Source organism: Pteropus medius, unplaced genomic scaffold, assembly GCF_902729225.1.
Source record: "Pteropus medius unplaced genomic scaffold, Ma_sr-lr_union100, whole genome shotgun sequence".
NCBI lineage: Eukaryota > Metazoa > Chordata > Mammalia > Chiroptera > Pteropodidae > Pteropus > Pteropus medius.
Window position 1 is genome coordinate 15,838,771 of NW_024354503.1, and position 21,091 is coordinate 15,859,861.

Consider the following 21,091-nt stretch of genomic DNA (forward strand, 5'->3'; position numbering starts at 1 on the left):
CCCTGGACATAAATTATTAAACAGGCACCCAGGGAGTCCTCTGGAGGACTCAGCAGGAAAACAGTTAACCGTGTCTTCTGAAGGCTAACCCTGGTTGTCTCTACAGAAGGAAAACCACTGGGTGGCAGACAGGGTGGGAGGGAGACTTCTCAATGTTTATTTGAATTTGGAACTATATGAATGCATCAAATCTACTCCAATACATGAATTGCATTTTTTTTTTTTTAAAAACCTCTTTTACCATGGGGATAACTGCTGAGAATGGGAAGACTAGGATATAAAATCATCATCATCATCATCATCTCCTGAGGGAGATGGATGGTGGTGGTGGTGGAAGAAATAAAAAAGAGAAAAAAAAGACAAAAAAAATTATTAATCTCCTTACATTTTTTGCATCCCTAGGAGGGCTTTGGTCATACAAGGTAGGACTTGTACCAGGATTGGGACTATTTCAGCTTGACTTGGATTTCAAAGACTCAAGGTAATATTTTAATTTCAGCCATTCTCTCTGACACTCGTTCTGAGTCTACAACCAGTAGTCACAGATTTGGGACTATTCACCCCCTTGGATTGTCTTCAAGCATATGCATTGTTGAGGGTTGAATCTATTGGCTAAATAAGACGTTTGTGTATTGTCTGTGCATTTCCCAGGTTTTTAGGCCATAGATCATTTCTGATGCTTAAATCAGTTAAGACTCTAGGGACTTTATTTTCTAGAGTCCTTGGGAATGGAGGAGGCACATGACTCTACTCAAAAATAATCACGAACTTGCCTAGACAATGTCCTAAGATCTTAACATATATTAACTCATTTAAACTTCATAACACTACCCTGTAGGTACTATTATTCTGGTTTTACAGGCAAAGAAACAGAACCAAGTAAGATTAAGTAACTTGCCCAAGGTCGGAGCCTGCACAACTAACCATTAGGCCATACTCTGATGGCAGTGGGCCAATAATGTAAGGGGTCTTTCGAAGGTGATGCAAGCATCTTTGGCTGTGTGGCAGCAATACTTTGAGTGCCAAATCCCAAATCCTTCCCTCTCAGCAAATTCTGGTTTAACAGCAGGAAAAACCAGGGCATGAATTTCCACATTGACCTCGAGCAATTTACTTGCTCCCTCTTAGCTTCAGGTTCCTTATCTGTGCTAGAGAGTTGTTTTAGGTTGGTTAAAAGACCTCTCCTCGAATTACGTGTGTGCGTGTATGTGTATATTGGGGGAAGGTGGAGGGGCTGAGGTTTCTGGGCAGTGCGCTGCTTTTCTCAGGTCTCTTGAGGAAACAGGGTGTTTTGAGGTTCTGTCCTGGCCAACTCCCTCCTAGGAAGTCAGGCCCCCAGGCCGTGATGGTGCTCAAGATTGGCTAGTCTTCCTCCGCGTGGAAAAGGGCTGCTACCGGAGCCACTCCGACCTCTGCCGGGAGGTCTAGGGTGGGTCTTTTCCCCGGGTGAGTTAGAGATGATTGTATCCTCAGGCAGGCTTCTTGGAGGTAGTGACAATTGAGTCCAGTCCTGAAGGTCTAGCAGGAGTTAGTAAGAAGAGGTAGAGGGGGAAGTGTTAGCGTCCCCCACCCCACCCCCAGCCACAGAACAAAGAAACACGACCCGCTTATGGTATAGGAGGAGGAGCTGTGAGAGTGGAGAGGTCTGTAGAAGCGAAATCACTAGGGGGCTTCATAGCTTGGCTTTATTCTAAGAGCAACTGGGAGGGGTTTGGAGAAATGTAGTTAGGAGTTTTAGGATTCTAGCCGTTGCGAAGAATGGGTCGGAGGGGAACAGGAGGCTATCACAGAAAGCAGTTGGTCTGAAAGATGACCGACGACTGAGGAAATGGGGGTGGTGGGGACAGAGCATCTGAGCCTTTCTCAGTACCCGCGACACTGTGCGCTGTGTGGAAGGGCCCGACAGGGGAACTGGGCCCCAAGGAGGGGCTGGGCGCCGGCTAAACTCTCGTTGAGCAAAATTAGCTAGAGCCCCCTCCTCTGTCGGCGGCTCTCTGGTCCAGGCGCCCCAGAATTAGAAGGGTTATGCTGAAGACGGAGAACCGTTACCCCTCAAAATACACAAAACCCTCGGCCACTTTTGGCAGCAGCCTCCTCTGCACATGACCTCATGCTTTAAGCTCCCATATAGCCTTCCCCAGCCCTGTCCACACCCAGCGCCGAGTGAGGGTAGAGTGGGGGACAGTGGTTACTATCTGGGGAGCGCGAGCACCTTATTTATCCTGAGTAAGATTTGCAGGAGGGGGCACAACGATCTCTCCAATACTGCAAAAAGCAAAACAAAACAAAACACCATGGTTGAACTTTCCCTAGAGCAAAAGACTCGTTGTCGTAGGCCCTCCATGAGACGGATGCCTCCAACCCGACTAGAGGTGGTCTGTTGAGCCGAACCACCTTTGGTTCACGTTTCCTCGGGCCAGGAAAGACGCCTGGAAATGCCGGGGTCCCGGGCTGGAGCACGCCGTTGCGGGACCTGGGGGGTCTGTCCTGCTCTCGCCCTCCTGGCGCCGCCGAGGTTTGAACCCTGGGTTCGCCTTTCAGTCCGCGCCCTGCCCCCTGCTCGCAGCTGCTCTCGGTTTGGGTGCAGCGGTTTCCCCCGCAGAGGAGGAGGAGACTGCGCGAGGAGCGACTCCCGGCTCGGGTTTCCGCACCAATGCCGAGCAGCCCCGGGCGGCCCCCGGCGGCCGGCCCTCCTCCCCGGCACCACGTTCCACAGTCATGGCGCGCGAGGAGGGGCGGGCGAGCGCGCGCCGCGGCGACACCCGCGCCCCCTTCCCTCCGCCGCCTCCCGGCCCGGCCCCTCTCCTAGGCAACCTCCCTCCCCGGCCTGCTGCGCCGCGGAGATGGAGACCCTCCCCAGAGAGCTGCATTTCCAGCGCCGCCTGCTGCACCCGCTCCCCGCCCCCATCGGGGTGGAGGGATGGAGTCGCGCGCTTCACGAACCTCTAGCTCCTTCCCCGGAGCCCGGGCCTCTCCTAGCCTCGCTGAGGTGGGGGTGCAGACCGCCTCCCCGCAGCCCACCTAGACTCTGGCATCTTTGCAACCCCTTTAACAAAATAAACCAAAAACCCGAACCCCAGTCGTTAGATTGCAAAGCGCGTTACAATAACCGGGACGGCTACGCAGGAAGCAATCCTGCACTGGTCCGGGTCTAAGGCAGCAGCTTCCCGGCCACGCCGCCTTCTGCTGGGCCTCGATTTTCCGGTCACGCCGGAGAGTCGGCCACGACTCGGGACTGACAGGTCCCGCGCGGGGCCGCGACGCGGTCCGCGCCCCCCACCCCCCATCCTCGTCGAGTCTCGCCAGCCTACAAAAGGTGCAACCTCACGCACATGCAGAGCACACAAATAAGGTCGGCAGCGCATCGCCGGGAAGGCTGCGAACAATGCGCCGGGCGGCCCGCGCCCGCCAGAGCGCGGCGCCCCGAGGGACATGGGGCGTGGGTGGGGGCCGCGGCTGAGGACCCGCCGGCCGCGGCGCTGGACACCTTACTTCCTGCTTCCCTGCCCGCGGCCAGACCCAGCTCTGCGGAGGGATATCTCTACCCTCCTCTGAATCCCCCTCTCCCTTCCCCCGCCCTCCCTCTCCTTTTGCTTCTGCTCCCCCCACCCCGCCTTTCTCCTTTTGCAAGAAAATAATTGACAGTCGATTTAGCGACAGGAGGAATTGCATCCTGGATTAAAAGGCCGAGAGGAGCTTGGGAACGGTTGCTAGGGGTGGGTAATGGGTGAAAAAAGGGAGGGGGGCGCCGGGGAGCGGATAAGGGGGAATAAGGGAGGGGTCGAGGGTGGGGAGCAATGCAAAAGGTAAGGCCAGGTTACCGCGGCTCGGCCCCGAGTGGGCTGCGGCCGGGGGAGGGGCGAGAGATACATATGTATTTCTGTCTCCCTAGCACACCCCCTTCCCTCTAAGCGATGGCTGAGAGGCGGTGCATGCAGATGGGGAGTAAGTTTCCTGAAGGGGAGGGTGGATGCACGCGCGCAGCCCCGCGCTGCAAATTTCCACCGGGGAGGGAGAGTGGCTGGATGCGGAGAGTTTGGAGTTGCTTGCGGCGGAGGGCAGGAAGGGGAGCAGGGCCGGGAAGGGGGCTGGCGGGCGCTATATCTAGGAGTAAGTTTCCAGGATCAGGAGAGCCTGCACGCTTGCTCGCGGTGAAGTTTCTGGCCGGGAGGGCGGGAGGAGAAGAGGGAGGGGTACATGTATATAGAAGGGGGGAGGGGGGAGCAGATTTCCTGCGGGGAGGCTGAATGCATATGGAGAGTAGATTTCCTGAAGGGAGGGTGAGGCGTAGACGGACCGAGTAAGTTTCTTGCTAGGGTGGTGGCGAGGTGGTGGGTTGGTGCTTTGGAAAGCCGGAGCTTCCTACCCGGGGTGGGGGAGCTCTCTGTTGGGTTGCAGGGGGTGCGAAGGGCCAGGTTCCCTGCTGGGCAGAGGGGCTTGCATCTGGGGAGTATGTTTCCTGGCGGAGCGATATTTGTTTACAGGCTGAGGGCAGTACTGTAAGTGAGTAGCGCTTGGAGAAGGCGGCTCTGACATAAATTAATATTAAAATTACTCCATCAGCTTTGCTCGCCCCCCATCTTATCCCCCAAGCGGAGACTGGTCTTCTTGTCGGATTGCCCATGCACTTGTTGCAGAAACAGCCAAGGTAGGCAAGAAGCTTATTAAGTTTCATTTTTAAAAAAATTAGTTGGGGGATGCTCCGTGAGAAGACGGAGGGGGGAGGGGAAGGGACAAAGTGAGGGGTCAGAGAAGGAAAAGTCTCCCCGACTTCTTTACTTTCAGTATGTTAGCAGGCCCTTCTCTCTGCTTCCCTTCTCCCCTCTTTGGGCTGCACGGCATCCCAGAAAAGGGGGAGGGGTAAGGTGGGTGCTATAATTGGCAGTCCCGGCTTAAAGGGTGGTGGTGGGGCTTGCAACTGAAGGTTGTGATGTTATAAAGCCTTCATTCTTCCAGCCAAGAAACCGCAGGACCCTAGGGATGTGCCTTTTGGGGTTTTTGACATGATGAATATGTGTATGTATATGCGCCTGTGGGCTCTTTGGGGGTCGGTACCCCCCCAGAAGTTAAAGTGGCCACCCAGATGGGAGAAATGTGTGAGGAGGGGGGAAACCTGCCCTGCCACTCCCCAACTTCAGTTTGGGAAAGTGAGAAGTTGCTGCTGGTGGTCTCAAGAAATAGATATTAGAAAACAACACAAAACCACCCATTCACTGGCGGAGGCCGAGAGCACCTGGCGGGCAGCCTCTGGCCAGCAGCCTCTGGCCAGCACTGAGCTGGAGCATGTGCGCCTGCCATCCTTAGGTTAAAAGAAAATGACTTCTGATTCCTCCGAGTGCCTTCGACTGGCCTGTTAGAGCCAGCTTTGTGGAAACTCTTCTCAAGCTAGATGCGGCTTTGGCAAGTGAACGGTGTTGAAGCCGGTTGCTAACAGCATGGCCTGAGCTGTCTGGTGAAGTGCATGGAAGTGATGCTCAGGAATGATGGATTTAGGGATGGCTGAAGAGTTCTTTAAAAAATGCCTCTCGAAAGCCGACTGGGTGCACTTTTTAACAGACCATGGAGCAGAGCTTTAAGAAAGGAATTATCAGTTGTCCCAGTTGGTATCAACCTTGTGCATCACAAACGGTTTCAAGAAAGCAGTCCGGTGAGGGACAATGTGGTTTTGATGACCACTGAAAAGACGACAAGCAGAAATATTCAGCAGTTAACTAGTTAACCAGCAGTCTTTGCTTTTCCTTGCCTCTGTTTTCCTGGTCTTCAGCCTATGGGTTTCTGCAGATGGATTGTAGGTCTTGGCTGTCAGGTACCTGGATTACATGGGGAGTTTTAACTTTGCCAGGATAATTTTAGCCCCAGAGATTCAAACCCAGACATGTTTAGTAGGGTCAGGGAGTAAACTCTAGGTGCTGTGGTTAACTAAAGGTGGTTGAGCTTTCTGCAGTTCTGTTGTCAGGCTCAATTCTAGCAGGGGAAAAAAATTTTTTTAAAAAAGATCTCTCTACATATTACTGCTGGACAGTGCTTTTTTTTCCTTTCCTGTCATCATATTTCCAGATTGAAAATTTGATATTTGGCAGCTTGAGAGTTAGTTAGGAATTAAATATTATTGCCACTTATCAAATGTTCCTAACTAGGCATTAGTTAAACAAATTAGCTCTTATTTTTTCCCTGATGAAAATCTGAGTCTGGTTGGTGTATATGTTGGGAGAGTAAACACAATCTTTATGTGTGTTTATTCCAGGGTAGTGGAATTGTTGACATGTCTACCCTCGAAGCCAAGAGCAGCCATTCAGTTTTTTTTTCTTATATTTATGAGACTTATTTTATTGTCTTGCTTCGGCCATTAATCAAGTCACAGTAGCTTTTTTTTTTTCCTTTTCTGCTGGGAATGTTCTTGTGGTAATAAAGATTTGAAGGCCTATGAATCATAATTCATTCTTTTTAAAATATTGCGGTGATTGTCAGGATTTGATTTATAGGAATTGATACTGAGAGTGACACACCTCTATGGGCCCCGCCCTTTTAGGCATGTCCATTTTCGCCAAAGGATTGTTTTAAAGCCAGTTTGACATCTCAAAAAAGAGAGCTTCCCTTCTGCTTTATGGGCATTGAGAAGATTAATTTTACAGGTTCTATAGTAAACATGGGTCTTTTCACAGCTTTGTAAGCAGGCTTTCCACATAGAGGCATGTGTTAATAATCACATAGCATTTATGTGAACTTGCTGTGAAAACAGTTGTTCTGAGTGGAAAGTACTCAGTTTTGCCTCCTTTAATCTGCTTGGGCCTGAGGTTTTTGTTGAGGTAGGAGCATTAATTATAAATAAGGGGACTACTGCTTATATAATAAAATGTGTTGTCACAAAAACAAAACTTATTAATATTCTTTTTCTCTTTGATGGTTGGGTTGGTCATAATAATCAAAAGCATTGTTTTTATTTGGGCGGGGGAGAATATAAGGATTCTCCATAAAGTGAATTAATCAGAAAGTGTTAACATTGTCTTGCATTCAGTAGTTGGTTCAAGTTTACAGTATTTGTAAATACTGTACAGTATTTGTACTGTATTTATAAAGTGGCAAAAGAACTTTTAAGGTGGTTTGATGGTCAAAGCAGGTGAAAAACGTCACTGAAGTGAGGAGGGTACCTTTTTCTAGCATTTCTGGGCTTTGTATCTTTTATATTAAAAATGCACGGTTTGATCTGTGAGTTCCATTCGTGTTTGAAATTCTATGACTCGGTCTTGTGGAGAGAGGTCTCCAGAGGTCTCTACAGTGTCTTCCTGGGCTAACGGCCAAATTGCTTCATGGACTTGGGCGAGTTGATTAACTTCTGTTTTTGTCTTCTCATGGAGAGAGTGGATTTGAACACTGGCATTCCAAAAAAGACTCTTGAGTGGCCTGCTAATCTTGACCATCAAATGCAAGAAAATACTTATGCAAGTCTGCTGCCATCTTGGGAAAAAAAGTGCATGGTTGATACCAATTATATGTGCTAATAGAGAGTGGGGCACATAATCCTAGGCACCAAAAATAATTTCAGTTCATCTTGGAAGTTTCCGCTGCAGCCAGCTGGTTCACCTGGCTAATTATGCTTGGTCAAGCCTAAGGTTAATTGAGCAGTTATTCCCAGGCAACGTTGGAGGGGGTAGTCTAGGGGATCAATGGGAAACCAGAAAGCCTAGTGTGGCGTTACCTACTTTCTGTGGAGAATTCACATGTGGGTAATTGGGATTTGTTTGTATATTTGTGATAGAGTTCATGATAATGATACTGTATTGCTGTCGCTTCTGGCCTATCATATATTTCACCATGGGCATTTTTTGGGGAAAAGCTCTTGATATTTTTATTGACTTTGAACATTGACATGAGAAGTAAGGATTCAGACAAGTAGCTCAGACCCCAGGCAGTACAAATGGGTGCTGATCGTCCTGCTCTAAAAGCAGTTGGAATTCAGTTCATTTTATTTCTGACTTCATAAAACTGTGTGATTTATGGAGGAGAGAGGATTAGAATCAGCTGGGATCTTGTGAATTAGTAATATTTCTGAATTTACATGTTGGAGGGGAACCAATAAAGTAAAGGGGAAACTAAAACATAGTCGATTTCTTTTGTGCTGAGAGGGAGACGAGAGCCAGTTGGATTCCAGTTATTGGCATGCTTTCACAAGGGTATGGTGGCATTTTAAAGAATAATGTAAGTTTGGTTACATGAGTTTGATCCCATGGCTCTCTTAATAATCTTTTCTTCTGGGTTAAAGAAAATACACAGCAAAGAGCCCCAGTGATATTTTTCTAAGAATTTTCAAGTGCTCAGAGCAGCTACCTATAGGGTCTTCTGGTTAATTTGTGTTTACTGAGGAAATGGATGATTTTTGCTTTTTTCCTCATGGAAGACTACAAGCTGGAGATGAGTGGAATATGCTAAGCTATTGGGCTGTTGGTTCAGCAATATTAAAACTTTTTTTTTTTTTTTGGATAGAGAGTAAGGGGAAAAAGAACCTGTGTGCCTAAATGGCAGTGATAATTCTGAGCTCATAGAATATAAAACATGTATTTGTGCCATAACCGGCTCTTGTTTATTCATTTGTACTTTTGGCAGCTCCTTACTGAGCACCTACTATTTTCTAGGCACTGTGTTAGGGCTCTGGGAATATGTCGATAATTCCAACGGACATAATTCTCTCCCTCTGCCCCTCACCCCCAATCAACTCTGCGGTTTATAGTCCAGAGGGGAGGTGGACATGTAAGGAAATACATATTGCAAAATGTGATAAGTGCTCTGATGAAATCCCCGAGACAGTGACCTGGACTTACTTAGCTGAAGTAGCCTAGAAAAGCCTCTCTGAGGATTGGAGGTGAGGCGAGACGAAGGCGCCAGCCAGAGGAGAGCCCGTGTGGAAGGACTCTGGCTTTGGGGGGAACTGAAAAGAGGCAAGGATGGATAAGGCGGAGGGAGAGAGGGCAGCACGAGATGATTGTGCAGGGCTCTGGGGGCCTTGAAAATGTTTGGATTTCGTTCAAAGCGTGGTGGAAAGTCACTGAAAGTTCGCAGCGGGAAGTGACACCTCCTAACTCATGCATTGGTAGAGAGGGGCAGGTATAGAATTGGGGAGCACAGTAAAAAGGCAGTTGGAGCAGGCTAGGTGAGGAGGTTATAGGAGGTGAATGGAGGGGAGCAAATAGATGTGAAATGCACATTAGAGGTACAGTGGGCAGGGCTTGCTGATAGATTTGGTGAAGTGCCGGAAGGAGGAGTAGGTAATAGTTTTCTGGCTTGAGCAGTTGGGTGGATGGATGGTGCCGTTTGCTGAGATAGGGAAGAGGGAGAGAGAGGAGAGCAGAATAGAGCCGTTTCAGTTTGGGCACCATTAATTTTGAGATGCCTGTTAGACTCCAGGTAGAGATGTTAGGTAGGTGGTCTGATAGAGCATCCAATGCCAGAGGAGTGGCCAGGCAAGAGATGAAAACGTGGGAACTATCAGCCAGGGGGTGGTATTCTAGTTCAGGAGACTGAATGAGAAGTCCTAAGGAGCCTGGAGAGAGAGAGGAGAAAAGGCAACGTGTATGTGGGTGTGAGTGATAAAGCCGGAAAAAAATCACCATTGGATTTGGCAAAATGGAAGCCATTGGTGACTTTGCAAAGAACAGTTTCAGCGGAGTGATGGAGGAGTAGGAACAAGACTGGAAGGAGTTTGGGAGGAGAATGGGAGGTGAGGAACTGGTAGTAGCATGTGTAGACAACTTTTGGGCAAAGCTTGACCATGAAGGGGAGGCAGAGAAATGGAGCAGGAGCTGGAAGCATGTGTGGTAAAGGGAAGGATTTTTTTTTTGGCTGGTGTGGGGGAAGAGTGTTGGTGGTATATTTGTGTGCTGATGGCAAAGATCAATGGAGAGGGTGTTATTAAGAGCGATGGGTTGTATCAGCCGAGCAAAAACCTTCGAGGTCTGGGGGCGAATATCTGGCATTTCCTGGGGGAGACATTTCCTCCATGTGGCTGGAAAGAAAATCAGAGAACAGCAAAGGTGCAGGTGAGGGGAAGGTGAGAGAGCTAGCTGTGTGTGGACCCCGAGGTGTTCTGCCTCTCCATGCTGATGCTGCTCCCTCCTTGGGAAGAAGGGCTTTGGACTCAAGACTTGACTCTAGCTGGAGATTGCAAGGGTTAAGACTGCATCAGAAAATTGTACTGCATTTTTTTTGAACATTTGACTGCATTACTGAGCAGTACAGAGGAAAGAGCGGATTCTTTCGCTTGGAGAAAAGAGTCTTCAGTTAATGTAATTTGGGCCTCACATTAGATTTATTTGAAAACTATGATTGGAAAAAGACATCTGTGATTTTTAACCCTTTCAAAAGTTGGTGGGCACTGTATCATATGTTTTAAACGAGAAGCTCCAAAAAATGGCAAAGCTCTCCTTTAGGCTGCCTTTCACAAAAATATGCCTTAGACTGCCCACCTCTGTGACCAGCCTGGGGTCTGCATGGGAGGTGGGTGGGTAAGGAGAGAGCCAGAAGACCTGGTTTGGGGTCCAGATCTGTCTTTGGCTCTGGACAAGTCAGCCTCCGAGCCTGTCTCCGCATCTGCAAAAAGAGGGTGATACCATCTGTCGCCTCTCCTCTTAGAGTTGTGAGGATGGAATCAGATAATATACAGAAAGTGCTATGTAAACTGTAAGAGGCATCGTGCGTACAACAGGCAGCAGCGAGGTGAATTGATCTTCAGCCAGATCTCCTTTTCAGATATAAAACCTAACAACCAATGAAACATTTCCCTTAATTTCCCAAACCTCATACCAAAAACTGTTCACCCTGTCCACTCCCACTGATGGTTCTTCCTTGAAGCTACTTTCTTATTTGGAGTTTTTAAGTCTTCTGTGATCCCTTTAGCGAAACTGCTCTTATTGTTGGAAGGCTGGCATTAGAATGCTGGCCGTGAAATGCTGGTCAATGTAGGTTCAAACTCTGATGCCATATTTAGAATTTGAGACCTTTCCATCCAAAGGGCCAAATTAGCTTGGTTTGTACTGGGTGCAGGGGAACCTACTGTGGTCCCAAGGTCTAGCAGTCTTCATTTGCATTCAGTGTTTGTTTTGCAAATGAAGACTGTTTTATAAAGCTGAGTCTACCTGAAAACAGCCTTTAGCCCTTAGTCTTACTGTGTGTGCTGGAAAGTCATTTCCAGTTTTAAAAAACACCCAGTGCTTTTCACTAATGGGACCCCTGGCATCTGCCTAATAGGGCGAGGCTGGCTTTATCTTTCCTTCTTTCTCTCTTTCTCTTTCTCTTTCTCCCTCCCTTCCTCTTCCTTCCTACTCTCTCTTTCTTTCTTTCTCTTTCTTTCTTTCTTTCTTTCTTTCTTTCTTTCTTTCTTTCTTTCTTTCTTTCTTTCTTTCTTTCTTTCTTTCTTCATTCTTTTCTTTCTTTCCTTCTTCCTACATTAATTTTTATTATGAAAAATCTTTAAACATGCACAGAAGCAGACAAACTAGTATAATAAACTCCCTTGTATCCCTCACCTAGATTCAGCAGTCGGATTTTGCACACCTGTGGATAATGGGACCTCTCGTGTAATAAATACAAGTTGTCAGTTTTGAGAGATCGGTGGAACCGATATCAGTCTGGTTTCATGGGGGAAAAATAATCAACGAAAAATCAGAGAGAGAGAGGAAATGGATGCCGTCACTGAAATAATTAATGTTTACCTAGCATTTTATAGGTCCACAGCCTCTTTAGCATGTCTTATTTTATCTGTGTCTTGTTACAGTCATCGGAGGTAGATAGTATTCTAATTCTGTAGCTGAGAAAAGTGAGGTTCAAGAAGTAGAATTGAAAAAATACGAATATGTGATTAACCCAGAGTCACATGTCCAGCCAGCATCCAAAGTCCTGGTTCAATGCTAGAATTTGAATGGTCTCCAAATTTGATGCACTCTCAAATAGATAATGCTATACAGTGATAAATAAAAATGTGACACAGAATATATGCAAAAGATCATGCAAACCAAGCCGATCATCTGGGAGTTTTGGGCTTGGTACTTCAGTGACCTTAGTTGGAAACACTCAGATGATTTAAGCATGTTTTGGGCATTACATTTTTTAAAAACTTGAATCGTCTGGCTCATTCTGAGCACAAAACTTTAAGGCTGCCTCATAATTAAAGCCAAAACTTGACTTTAACAAATCGCATGGCTATTCTCCATCAGCCTCCTACTTTCAGGCCTGTCCCTTCTGTGGGGCCCCTCTCTGAAGGAACAAGGACAATCTGTGGTCATTTCTACCTAGTGTGGCCTTTAGTCTTCAGGCTCTGGCTTTGGACATAACTGGGCCCTCAGCAGTTTGCTACCTCAGAAAGCTTCCTGAGGGTGCCAAGGCTTTTTGTCATAACAGAGGCTGCTCTGGGGGCCTCTCCATGTCTTTGGGAAACTGCCTCAATCTAACTTCTTTGAAAGATTTTTTTTGAAAAGGAAAAGAAAAAATGGATTTGATGCCCGGGGAGTTTTAATAGGAGTGTCTCTTGAGTTGCCTCTGTTGTCATCACAATGGGAGATACCAAACTCCCTTAAAATTCAACTGAAAGATACCAGTAATGAGGCTGATTCTCAAGTATTGGGACTTGTTCATTTTTCTTTTTTAATTGGGTGAACACATGTGAGCCAAGGGGTTTTCATGGGGAGCCCACAGTAGGTAGGACATTTAGGGGCCTCTTTCCTTTTGAAGAATATGAGCTCCTTTAGAAACCAGTATGGAATTCAAACAATTTCACCGTGCAGACTCTTAGTCCTTAAATCTTTCTTGAGGGCTCTTATGTGCAGGGTTGTGGGTTAGGGCTTGAGGGGGTGGGTTTGAGGGGGATGCACTTGGGCTCCTGCAGCCCTGTCATACTTACCACTGGGCAAATCTTTCACCCCCTCTAGCCTGGGGAGGGCAGAACTGGGTCATCACTCCTTTTTGTATCCCCAGCACCTAGCACAGAGCCTGGCACTAGTTAGTCCACTATAAATGCTTACTTATTTAAGAATCAGCCGGCCTTCTTTTCCTCCCCGCGTCTGGTTTTCTCTCCACCGGTTCTTGATGGAGGAGAAATCAAGGCCTTTCTGCCACCAGGGTCAGTTCTTGCAGCTGCTGAAGGAGAGACTAGAGAAATGTTTCCTTCCCTCTTGCTTTCGTGGCCTCACTGCCTTTAGCTGGGGCGGTTTAACTGAGCTCTCAAATGCAAATGCGGCCCCATCCCCCATCCCTTTTAATAAGTGACATTTTGTTAAATCAGTTATTCAAGGCCTTATCTATATTTCTGTCTGTGCTGGCTTAGTCAAAATAGGAAAGAGAGTGAATATTAGATTTCTTCACCCGCCCCCTCCGCCCTCCCTTTTGAGCAACTCTACGTAAGATTTCTGATAGGGGAGGGGTGCTGTGTCCTTGAAGAAGTAAATGCTGCGTGCAGAAAAAAATGTGGAGGGCTTTGACTTGTAGCGAATGCTGTTTTTCAGCAGCTGTGATTTTTCCATTTTTCTTTTTCTTTCTGTTTTGATTAGTGGAACTCATTGTGCTCCAGGGTTGGAATTACGTTGGGGGAGGGCTCTGAGGGAACAGCTTTTACTGGGAGAGCTCGAGTTGGGGAGGAGGAAGGAGAGAAGGGATTTATTGAAAATATATGTCTACTTCTGCTATGATAAAGCGGCAGGCATGTAAAAATGCAAGGGGGAAATCATTATTGTGGTAATGTAGGCAGAGCTCCGCTTTCTCATTAGCAGAGCTTAGCCCACGTGGAGGAGGAGGCTGCCGGGCTGCTTTGAGAGTTGGGGTATTCAATAATAGCAGAAACTCAGGGGATTGTCTCCATCCCCCCTGCTCAACCCCTCCAGCTGCCTTCTCCTTTCTTTCTCCAGTCAGTTTGTATGTAACCTTTTCAAAGCTGCTGGTTGGATTTCATGGTCTCTTTCCTCACCCCTGCCACCCCCAAATGCTGTAAAGACTTTAATTTTTAAAGTTAGAGAGAATTAAAATACATTTTCTCTTGGGAACTCAAGGAGAATTTGGCAACATATTGTGAGTCAGAGATTGGATTATATTCCCTGCATCCCGGAGAGCACCAAGAAGCGGCTATTTAGGGGTTCGGGAATTCGTGGATGCTGTGGAGGTATCCAGATGAGGGTTCCAAATTGCTTTAGTATGGTAACTACTGTTTGTAGAGAGCTTACTCTGTGCCTGGCCTTGTGCGGATGTGTTAGTCATTTCAACCTCACAACAATTTTAAGAGGCAGATGTGATGCCCACTTTTCACTTGAGGAAACGGGCTCAGGGCATTTCAGCACCTTGCTTAAGGAGGGGCAGGTGCTGAGTTGCCGAGCTGGTCCCCAGACTCAGGACTAACTCGGAAGACTGGTTGTTGTTCATTAGGCTGTGCTGCCTTTAAAAACTGGCTAGTTGCTTCCCTTGAGCAAACCACTAGATTCTAGGAACCTGGACAAAAAAGAGGCACAGCAAGGCCTGCTGTGGACAGTTATGGGTAGAGCGACCAGAATGTTCATGAAGACCTATTCTGAGTCCCTGGACAGAGCTGGCATGCAGGAAGGTCAAGGTTAGAGACTCACATCTTTGTTAGAAGAGGTGAGTGCCCCGCCCCCATCCATGCCAAGCTACAATGACTTTCCTGACTTGTTCATCAGGCATTTATCGAGTGCCTTCCACGTGCCAAGATTGTACCAGTGGCTGGAAATACCAGGACAGGTAGAGACAGAGCTCACAGACTGGTGAAGGATGGTTATGAGAACATATACATATGATACGTAGTGATGCCTGCCTGGAAAAAACACTTCAGGAAGTAGTAAGTTGGAGAGACTATGTAGAACAGCCAGGGAAGTCTTCAGAGAAAGGTGGTACATGAGTGGGGTTGTGTGGGTTCAGGGGTATTGAACAGCAGATGGTATAGGAAGCCACATGCAGTCTGGCCTGAAGCATCATTTCAGGGTTGACCTATCTAACTTCATTTTCCATTACTTTCAGTTTAATTCTCTAGAACTGTGCTGTCCAATATGGTAGCCATTAGCCATGCAAGGTTATTTAAATTTAAGTTAATTAAAAATTAAATACAATTAACAGTTCAGTTCCTCAGTTGCTCTAGCCACATGTCAAGTGCTCAGTAGCCACATGTGGCTAGTGACTTCCATGTTGGAGAGCATTATAGAACACTCCCATTAGTGCAGAAAGTTTTGCTAGCTGATGCTGCTCACAAACTTGGCACTGAGGTTTCTTCTGAATGGAATGTTTCTTCCTTTGTTCCTCACCTGGCTCACTCTCACTTCCTCCAGAGGGGTCCCCTAAACAACCCAGGCTGGGCTTCCATCCCACTGTCCACCTGGATTGCAGTGATCCCTTTCTGTGTCTGTCTTCCCAAAAGGACTTTCGGCTTCTTAAGGGTATAAGCCGGGTCTTGTTCATCCTTGTACCATGTCCTATTTATCATTGTGTCCCCAGCAACCAGCTGGGGCCTGGCACATAGGAAGTTCTCAGTGACAGTTGCAAGTGACGAGGGCCGAAGAGGTGAGCAGGGATTGGGCAGGGAGGACCTGGTGCCACATTATGGAGCTTGGTCTTGTCCCTGTAAGCATTGGGAGTGACTGAAGGGTTTGGAGTGAGGAGGGGCGTGTGGGGGAATAGGGTCAAGTCAGATTTATGTACAAGAAAGATTACTCTGAGAGGTGTAGAGGACAGGCTGGAGTGGCTGAGCCTGCAGGTTAAGAGCTCAGTTAGGAAAGTACTAGAAACACAGGGGCAAGTGGGCTAAGGATCTGGACTTTTAAGCCAGTGATGCCGAAGGAGTAGCATTACCATCTTGCCAAATCAGGGCCTCCTACTGTTTCTCTCTCATTTTGGATGTCCTTTTCAGTTTCTAAGGGAAATTGCAGAAAGAATTTCTTTTCACTTCTTCTAGGTCCCTCAACCTCTTCCCTTTTTGAGGCCCCTGGCCACTCTCTACTTTGTTGGTGGGCTGTCCTCTTCCCCCTGCCCCACGCCCTGTCTCACCTGTTCGTTTCCCCTCAGGGTAGGTCTGACTCATGTTGCCCCCTGTCTAAACCCTTAAGATGGAATCCGAGCAGAAGCTCAGAGCATAGAGGCAGGGGTTTCAGCTTTCTGTCTTCGTCAGCCTGTGCCAGATTCTTCTCCGAGGACACTTTTAGGGGCTTAAATTTAAGAAGCTTGTAGACAGTTTTGAAGAGGAGTCTGGGAAGTAAAGAGATCGATCTAGTCTCTTTGAGATAGTTAAGAAGGAAGCAGGGTGGCGAAATATAAGAGAAACATAAGAGGTTTATTTTCTCAAGGAAGTTGAGGCAATGTACTCTGGTGAACCCACATTGTGCATGTTTGGGGATGGGACACATTTCAAAATATAACAGCTACCTACTAAGTACAGGCGTGTGCCATCATTTTACATATATTACGTCATTTAATCCTCTAAGCCAGGGGTTCCCAAACCCCGGGCTGTGGCCTGGTACCAGTCCATGGCCTGTTAGGAACCAGGGTGCACAACAGGAGGTGAGCAGCGGGCCAGCGAGCGATGCTTCATCTGTATTTGCAGCTGCTCCCCAGTGCTGGCAACACTGCTTCAGCTCCACTTCAGATCATTAGATTCTCATAGGGGCACCCATCCCTGGTGCCAAAAAATGTTAAGGACCACTACTCTAAGCAGCCCCATGAGGGAGGCCTTATTATCCCCATTATACAAGTGAGGAAATAGAGGCACACAGGGTTGAAGAGGCTTGCTCAGGTCTCATGGCTGATAAATTGTAGAGCAGAGATATAAACCTAGGAACCATACCCGGGTGACTGTAAAAGCAGGTGATTTACCCCTTTATCTTGCCTCCTGTTTAGCCTTACCAGTCAGTGTGGCCAGAGTTTTGTTCAGAAATGTTGCTGTTCAAATATGGTGGAAAGGGCACCACTCTGTCCCTCTGGGGATGTTCTTGGACAGCAGTCGAACTCTCAGAGCATATATTCCTTATCCTTAATACCTGTGCTTTACTGGCTGATGATGTTTATTTTGAGCATCAAGAGATAAAAGATGCAAAAGTGCTTTGAGAACTATAAAGCCGTATTCTTTACTCTTCTGCATCATTGTTTTATGAAGGGGTGAAGTTGTGTGAGGATTGGGTTCCAGCACCGTATCTTGGTTTTGGGTAGGATGTGTGTGGGGGTCAACACTGGTAGCTTCCAGAAGTGCTCAGATGTGAACGTGCTCTCAGCTCCACCCTAACTTGATTTGGGGGAATGATTGGTGCCTAGGTTTGGGCTGCATAGTGGGTAGACCTTTGACCAGAATTGGAGTGCCCTGTGTGATCTTGAGAAAGTCACTTCACTTTCCTAAACTTCTGTTTCCTGAAATGGTCACATCTACTTGAATGTGTCATTGGGACAATTAATGGCAGAGTATATACCATCAATCAACGCCTTGTAAGCCAGTTGGTGCCACATATTTGTGGAATGGAAGTCGTGGACTCTACAGTCAGAATGTCATGGCTCAGATTTACACAATGTTCTCTCCTGCTTTTAAGGCCTGAAGAAGACACAATTTAATGTTTCATTAGAACTAGACTTTTTCACTGAAGCTGTGTAAATGGTGAATGAGAGTAATTTACAGAACTATCTTTTTGAGAGGGAGATTACAAATAGTACATGGTAATTATGGAGAATTTGGAAAATATTGACAGGTATAAGGATGAAAATCAAAACAGTCTTTAATTACTTCCTATTAATATTTTAATAATTTCCTTTGGAATTTTTTTCAGGCAGTATAGTCTGGCAATTATGAGTATAAGCTCTGAAGTCAGACTGCTTGGGTTTGATTCTGAGCCTTGACTCCCTGGAAATAATGACAATGATCTGTAGGGCTGGGTGAGATAAAATGAGATGATACATGTGAATTATGTGAGGCTGTGCCTGGCAGATAGTAAGTTCTCAGTAAACATTAGTGATGATATTATGCTTTAAAATAATATTGGAGTTATTCTGAATGTACATTAATATATTGATCATTAAATATTCCTTGGAAATTATTTTTCTTAAATAGTTGTTTAGTAGCCTCTCAAATGGAGTCTATGTTCAATAAATATTTATGGAACACCTACTGTGTACCAGGTACTGGGTCCCATAATTTATTTAGTTAGTCTCTATTATTAGACATTTAGCTTGTTTATCATTTTTGACTATTATAAATAATGCTTTGATGAACATCCTGGTACATAAATTTTTGATCACATCTCAGATTATTCTCTTAAGATAAATTCCTGGAAAGGAAAATTGCTATGTTAAAAAGAGTAGGCATTTTTAAGGTTCTCGATAATATTTTCTAATTATTCCTAACAGAATTTAAGAATTAATTTTTAAAAAATTTTCTTCTTTCCTTATTGTTTTGGGTGACATTGGTTAATGAAATCCAGTATGTTTCAGGTGTAAGAATTAATTTTTATTCACACTATCAGCATATGAGTGTACCCACCTCATTTCATTAGCCCTAATATTACTGTTTTTCAAAAATGGTAATTCTTATGTAGCATGGACTACCTTCTGAACAAGACATTTTACTTCTCTGGGATTCTATTCTTGCTGCAAGGTGGAGTACAAATGTCTCTTGCATAATAACTATTATTTATTAACTTAGCAAGCTCTTTGGATGTCTATTGTGGAAAGCCTATGAAGGTGACATGAATTATTATCAAAAGTGATTCTTTTTGCCGAGTTAAAATTTCCTCATGTTTATGGAAAGACAATTTTAGGAGTGCTTCTCTCACCAAACAGAGGGAGTGAGCAGTCAGTCATTCCTTGTCTGGGGCACAGGATGTGTCAGATACCTGGTCTGTGTTAGCAGAGGAAGAACATTCTTCACTCATGTGAACAAATGTTGCTCATAATTGGCTGTGGAATTACAGGGTCTCTGTCCAATTTTCTAGGAATTTCTTTTTTTGAAATTTATAAGAAAATGAAGGCTACTTTCACCTCCCTCAAGTATACTATAATATTTTTATATGAAACCCAATATTGAGAAAAAAATTGTTCTACTGAAAATGCTGAAAAATATAAAGAAAATGAAAACCAGTCATTATTTCATCATCTTGATAAACCTCTGTTTAAAAAAATTGTGTTTCTTTCTAGTATTTTTAAATGAATGAATGAATGAATGAATGACTACATAGTTGGATGCTTTGTGTGTGTGATTTTTTTTTTTAGAGCCTACCCTAAACTAATACTTTAACCATTTCCTGGACAATGCAAGCTTCTTACAACACTATAATCCTTTTACTTCCTCAATGTCTTTTTATGTCTTATGATTTTAATTCTCTCTCTGTATATCAATCCCCATAAGACATTGTTTTAAAAAAACAATAATAACTTAGATTAAATCACTTGTTTACTTTTTTGGTATTCTTCATTTCTTCCTTTATAACTATGCTCACGTTCCTCTTTCAGATTAATTTCCTTTTGTCTGAAGAACGGCCTTTAGTTTTTCATTTGTGTGTGTGTGTGCGCATGCGTGCATGTGTGCGTGCGTGGTGGAGGGTGTCTGCTGGTGTCATAATTCTCTTGGTTTTCGTTTGTCTGAAAATTTTTTTCACCTTCATATTTGGAGGATATTTTTACTGGATATAAAATTCTAGCTTGTCTCTTTTTAAAAACTACTTTAAAGATATCATTCCATTGTCTTCTGGCTTCCTTCATTTCTATTAAAAAATCATCTGTCAGTTTTATTGTGGTTCCTTCGAAAGTAACATATTTTTTCTTGTTAGCTTTTTTTTTTTTTTAGCAGTTTTATTATGATGTGTATAAGAGTGTGTGTGTATTCCCCATGGAGTTTGGAGTGTTTCTAGAATTCATGGCTTGATTTTTTTCTTGTCAGGTTTAGAAAAAATACTGCTTTTGCCCCTTTACTTCTCTTATCTTAGATTTCTTCATATATGTTAGACCCTTTTGTGGTATCCTATATGTTCCTGAAGCTCATTTTTATATTTTCTGTGCTTCAATATGAATATTTTTCCTACTGACCTATTTACTAGTTCACCAGTTCATCTCTCCTACTGTTTCTTATTTGATGTCAAACCCATCTATTCAATTCGTAATTTGTTTTTGTTTGTAAAAATTTTACTTATATGTAAATACTATATAACAATATTTATTTAAAATAGAAAATGTTTATATTATATATTTATATTTATAATAAAATATTTGGGGGGATTTTTTTAGTTTTTTTATATTTTTAATATTTTTTAAAAATTATAGTTAACAGACAATATTATGTTAGTTTCTTGTGTACAACATAGTGATTATATACCTTAAGAAGTGATTACGGTGAAAAGCATAGTACCCACCTGTCACCATACATAGTTATCACAATATTATTGATTATATTCCCTATGCTGAACTTTCATCCCCATGACTAATTTTATAACTGGCATTTTGTTCTTCTTAATTTCTTTTACTGTTTTTGCTCATCTGCACACCTCCTTCCCTACTCAGTTTGTTCTCTGTATCTCCGAGTTTGTTTTGCTTTGTTTCTTCATTTATTTTGTTTTTTAGATTCTACATTATAAGTGAAATAATAACAATATTTATCTTTCTTTTTCTGACTTATTTCATTAGCATAATACCTTCTAGGTCCATCCATGTTGCAAGATTGCATTCTTTTTTTATGGCTGAGTAATATTCCATTGCATATATGTATCCCATCTTCTTTATCTATTTCCCTATCTAAGGGATTGTTTTTCACGATTGTGTTTTTCTCTGTTAGGTCCTATTTGCGGACATATTTGGTTATTTTTGCTTAAATGCTGAGCATTTTACAGGAAAAATGTAGAGAGTCAGGATGTCAAATCACCTCGATTCAGTCTATTTCTGATTTGCCCTTACTTGTAGGTCAGGTCTTTATTAGAGTGTTTATTGGTAGGCCCAGATTTCCAAGTTTTGTTTCTCTTCTGTAACACCAAAATTTCTGCTTAACTTTTTGATCTTTTAACAATGTCTTTCTGCTTGGATTCCAGGGTCTAGCCCTCTACACACATGGCTTGAGTATCAGCAACTGCCTTGAGGAGAAATCTGCAGAACC

The 21,091-nt window shown here is 44.7% G+C and overlaps 1 protein-coding gene across 20 annotated transcripts in view; it reads left to right on the plus strand.

Moving 5' to 3' along the window:
* Nucleotides 1-3,680: 3,680 nt before the first annotated feature.
* Nucleotides 3,681-21,091, plus strand: part of TRERF1 (transcriptional regulating factor 1) — a 187,427-nt gene continuing 170,016 nt past the window's right edge. For 5 of the 20 annotated variants that reach the window (XM_039854784.1, XM_039854796.1, XM_039854799.1 and 2 more), the window contains exons 1-2: nucleotides 3,978-4,156; nucleotides 4,564-4,648. The gene's annotated coding sequence lies outside the window, so the exon portion shown is untranslated. Of the gene's footprint in view, nucleotides 3,717-3,806; nucleotides 3,946-3,977; nucleotides 4,157-4,230; nucleotides 4,301-4,563; nucleotides 4,649-21,091 lie in introns of those variants that run through there. The other 15 variants (XM_039854787.1, XM_039854793.1, XM_039854785.1 and 12 more) reach the window with 10 other exon arrangements.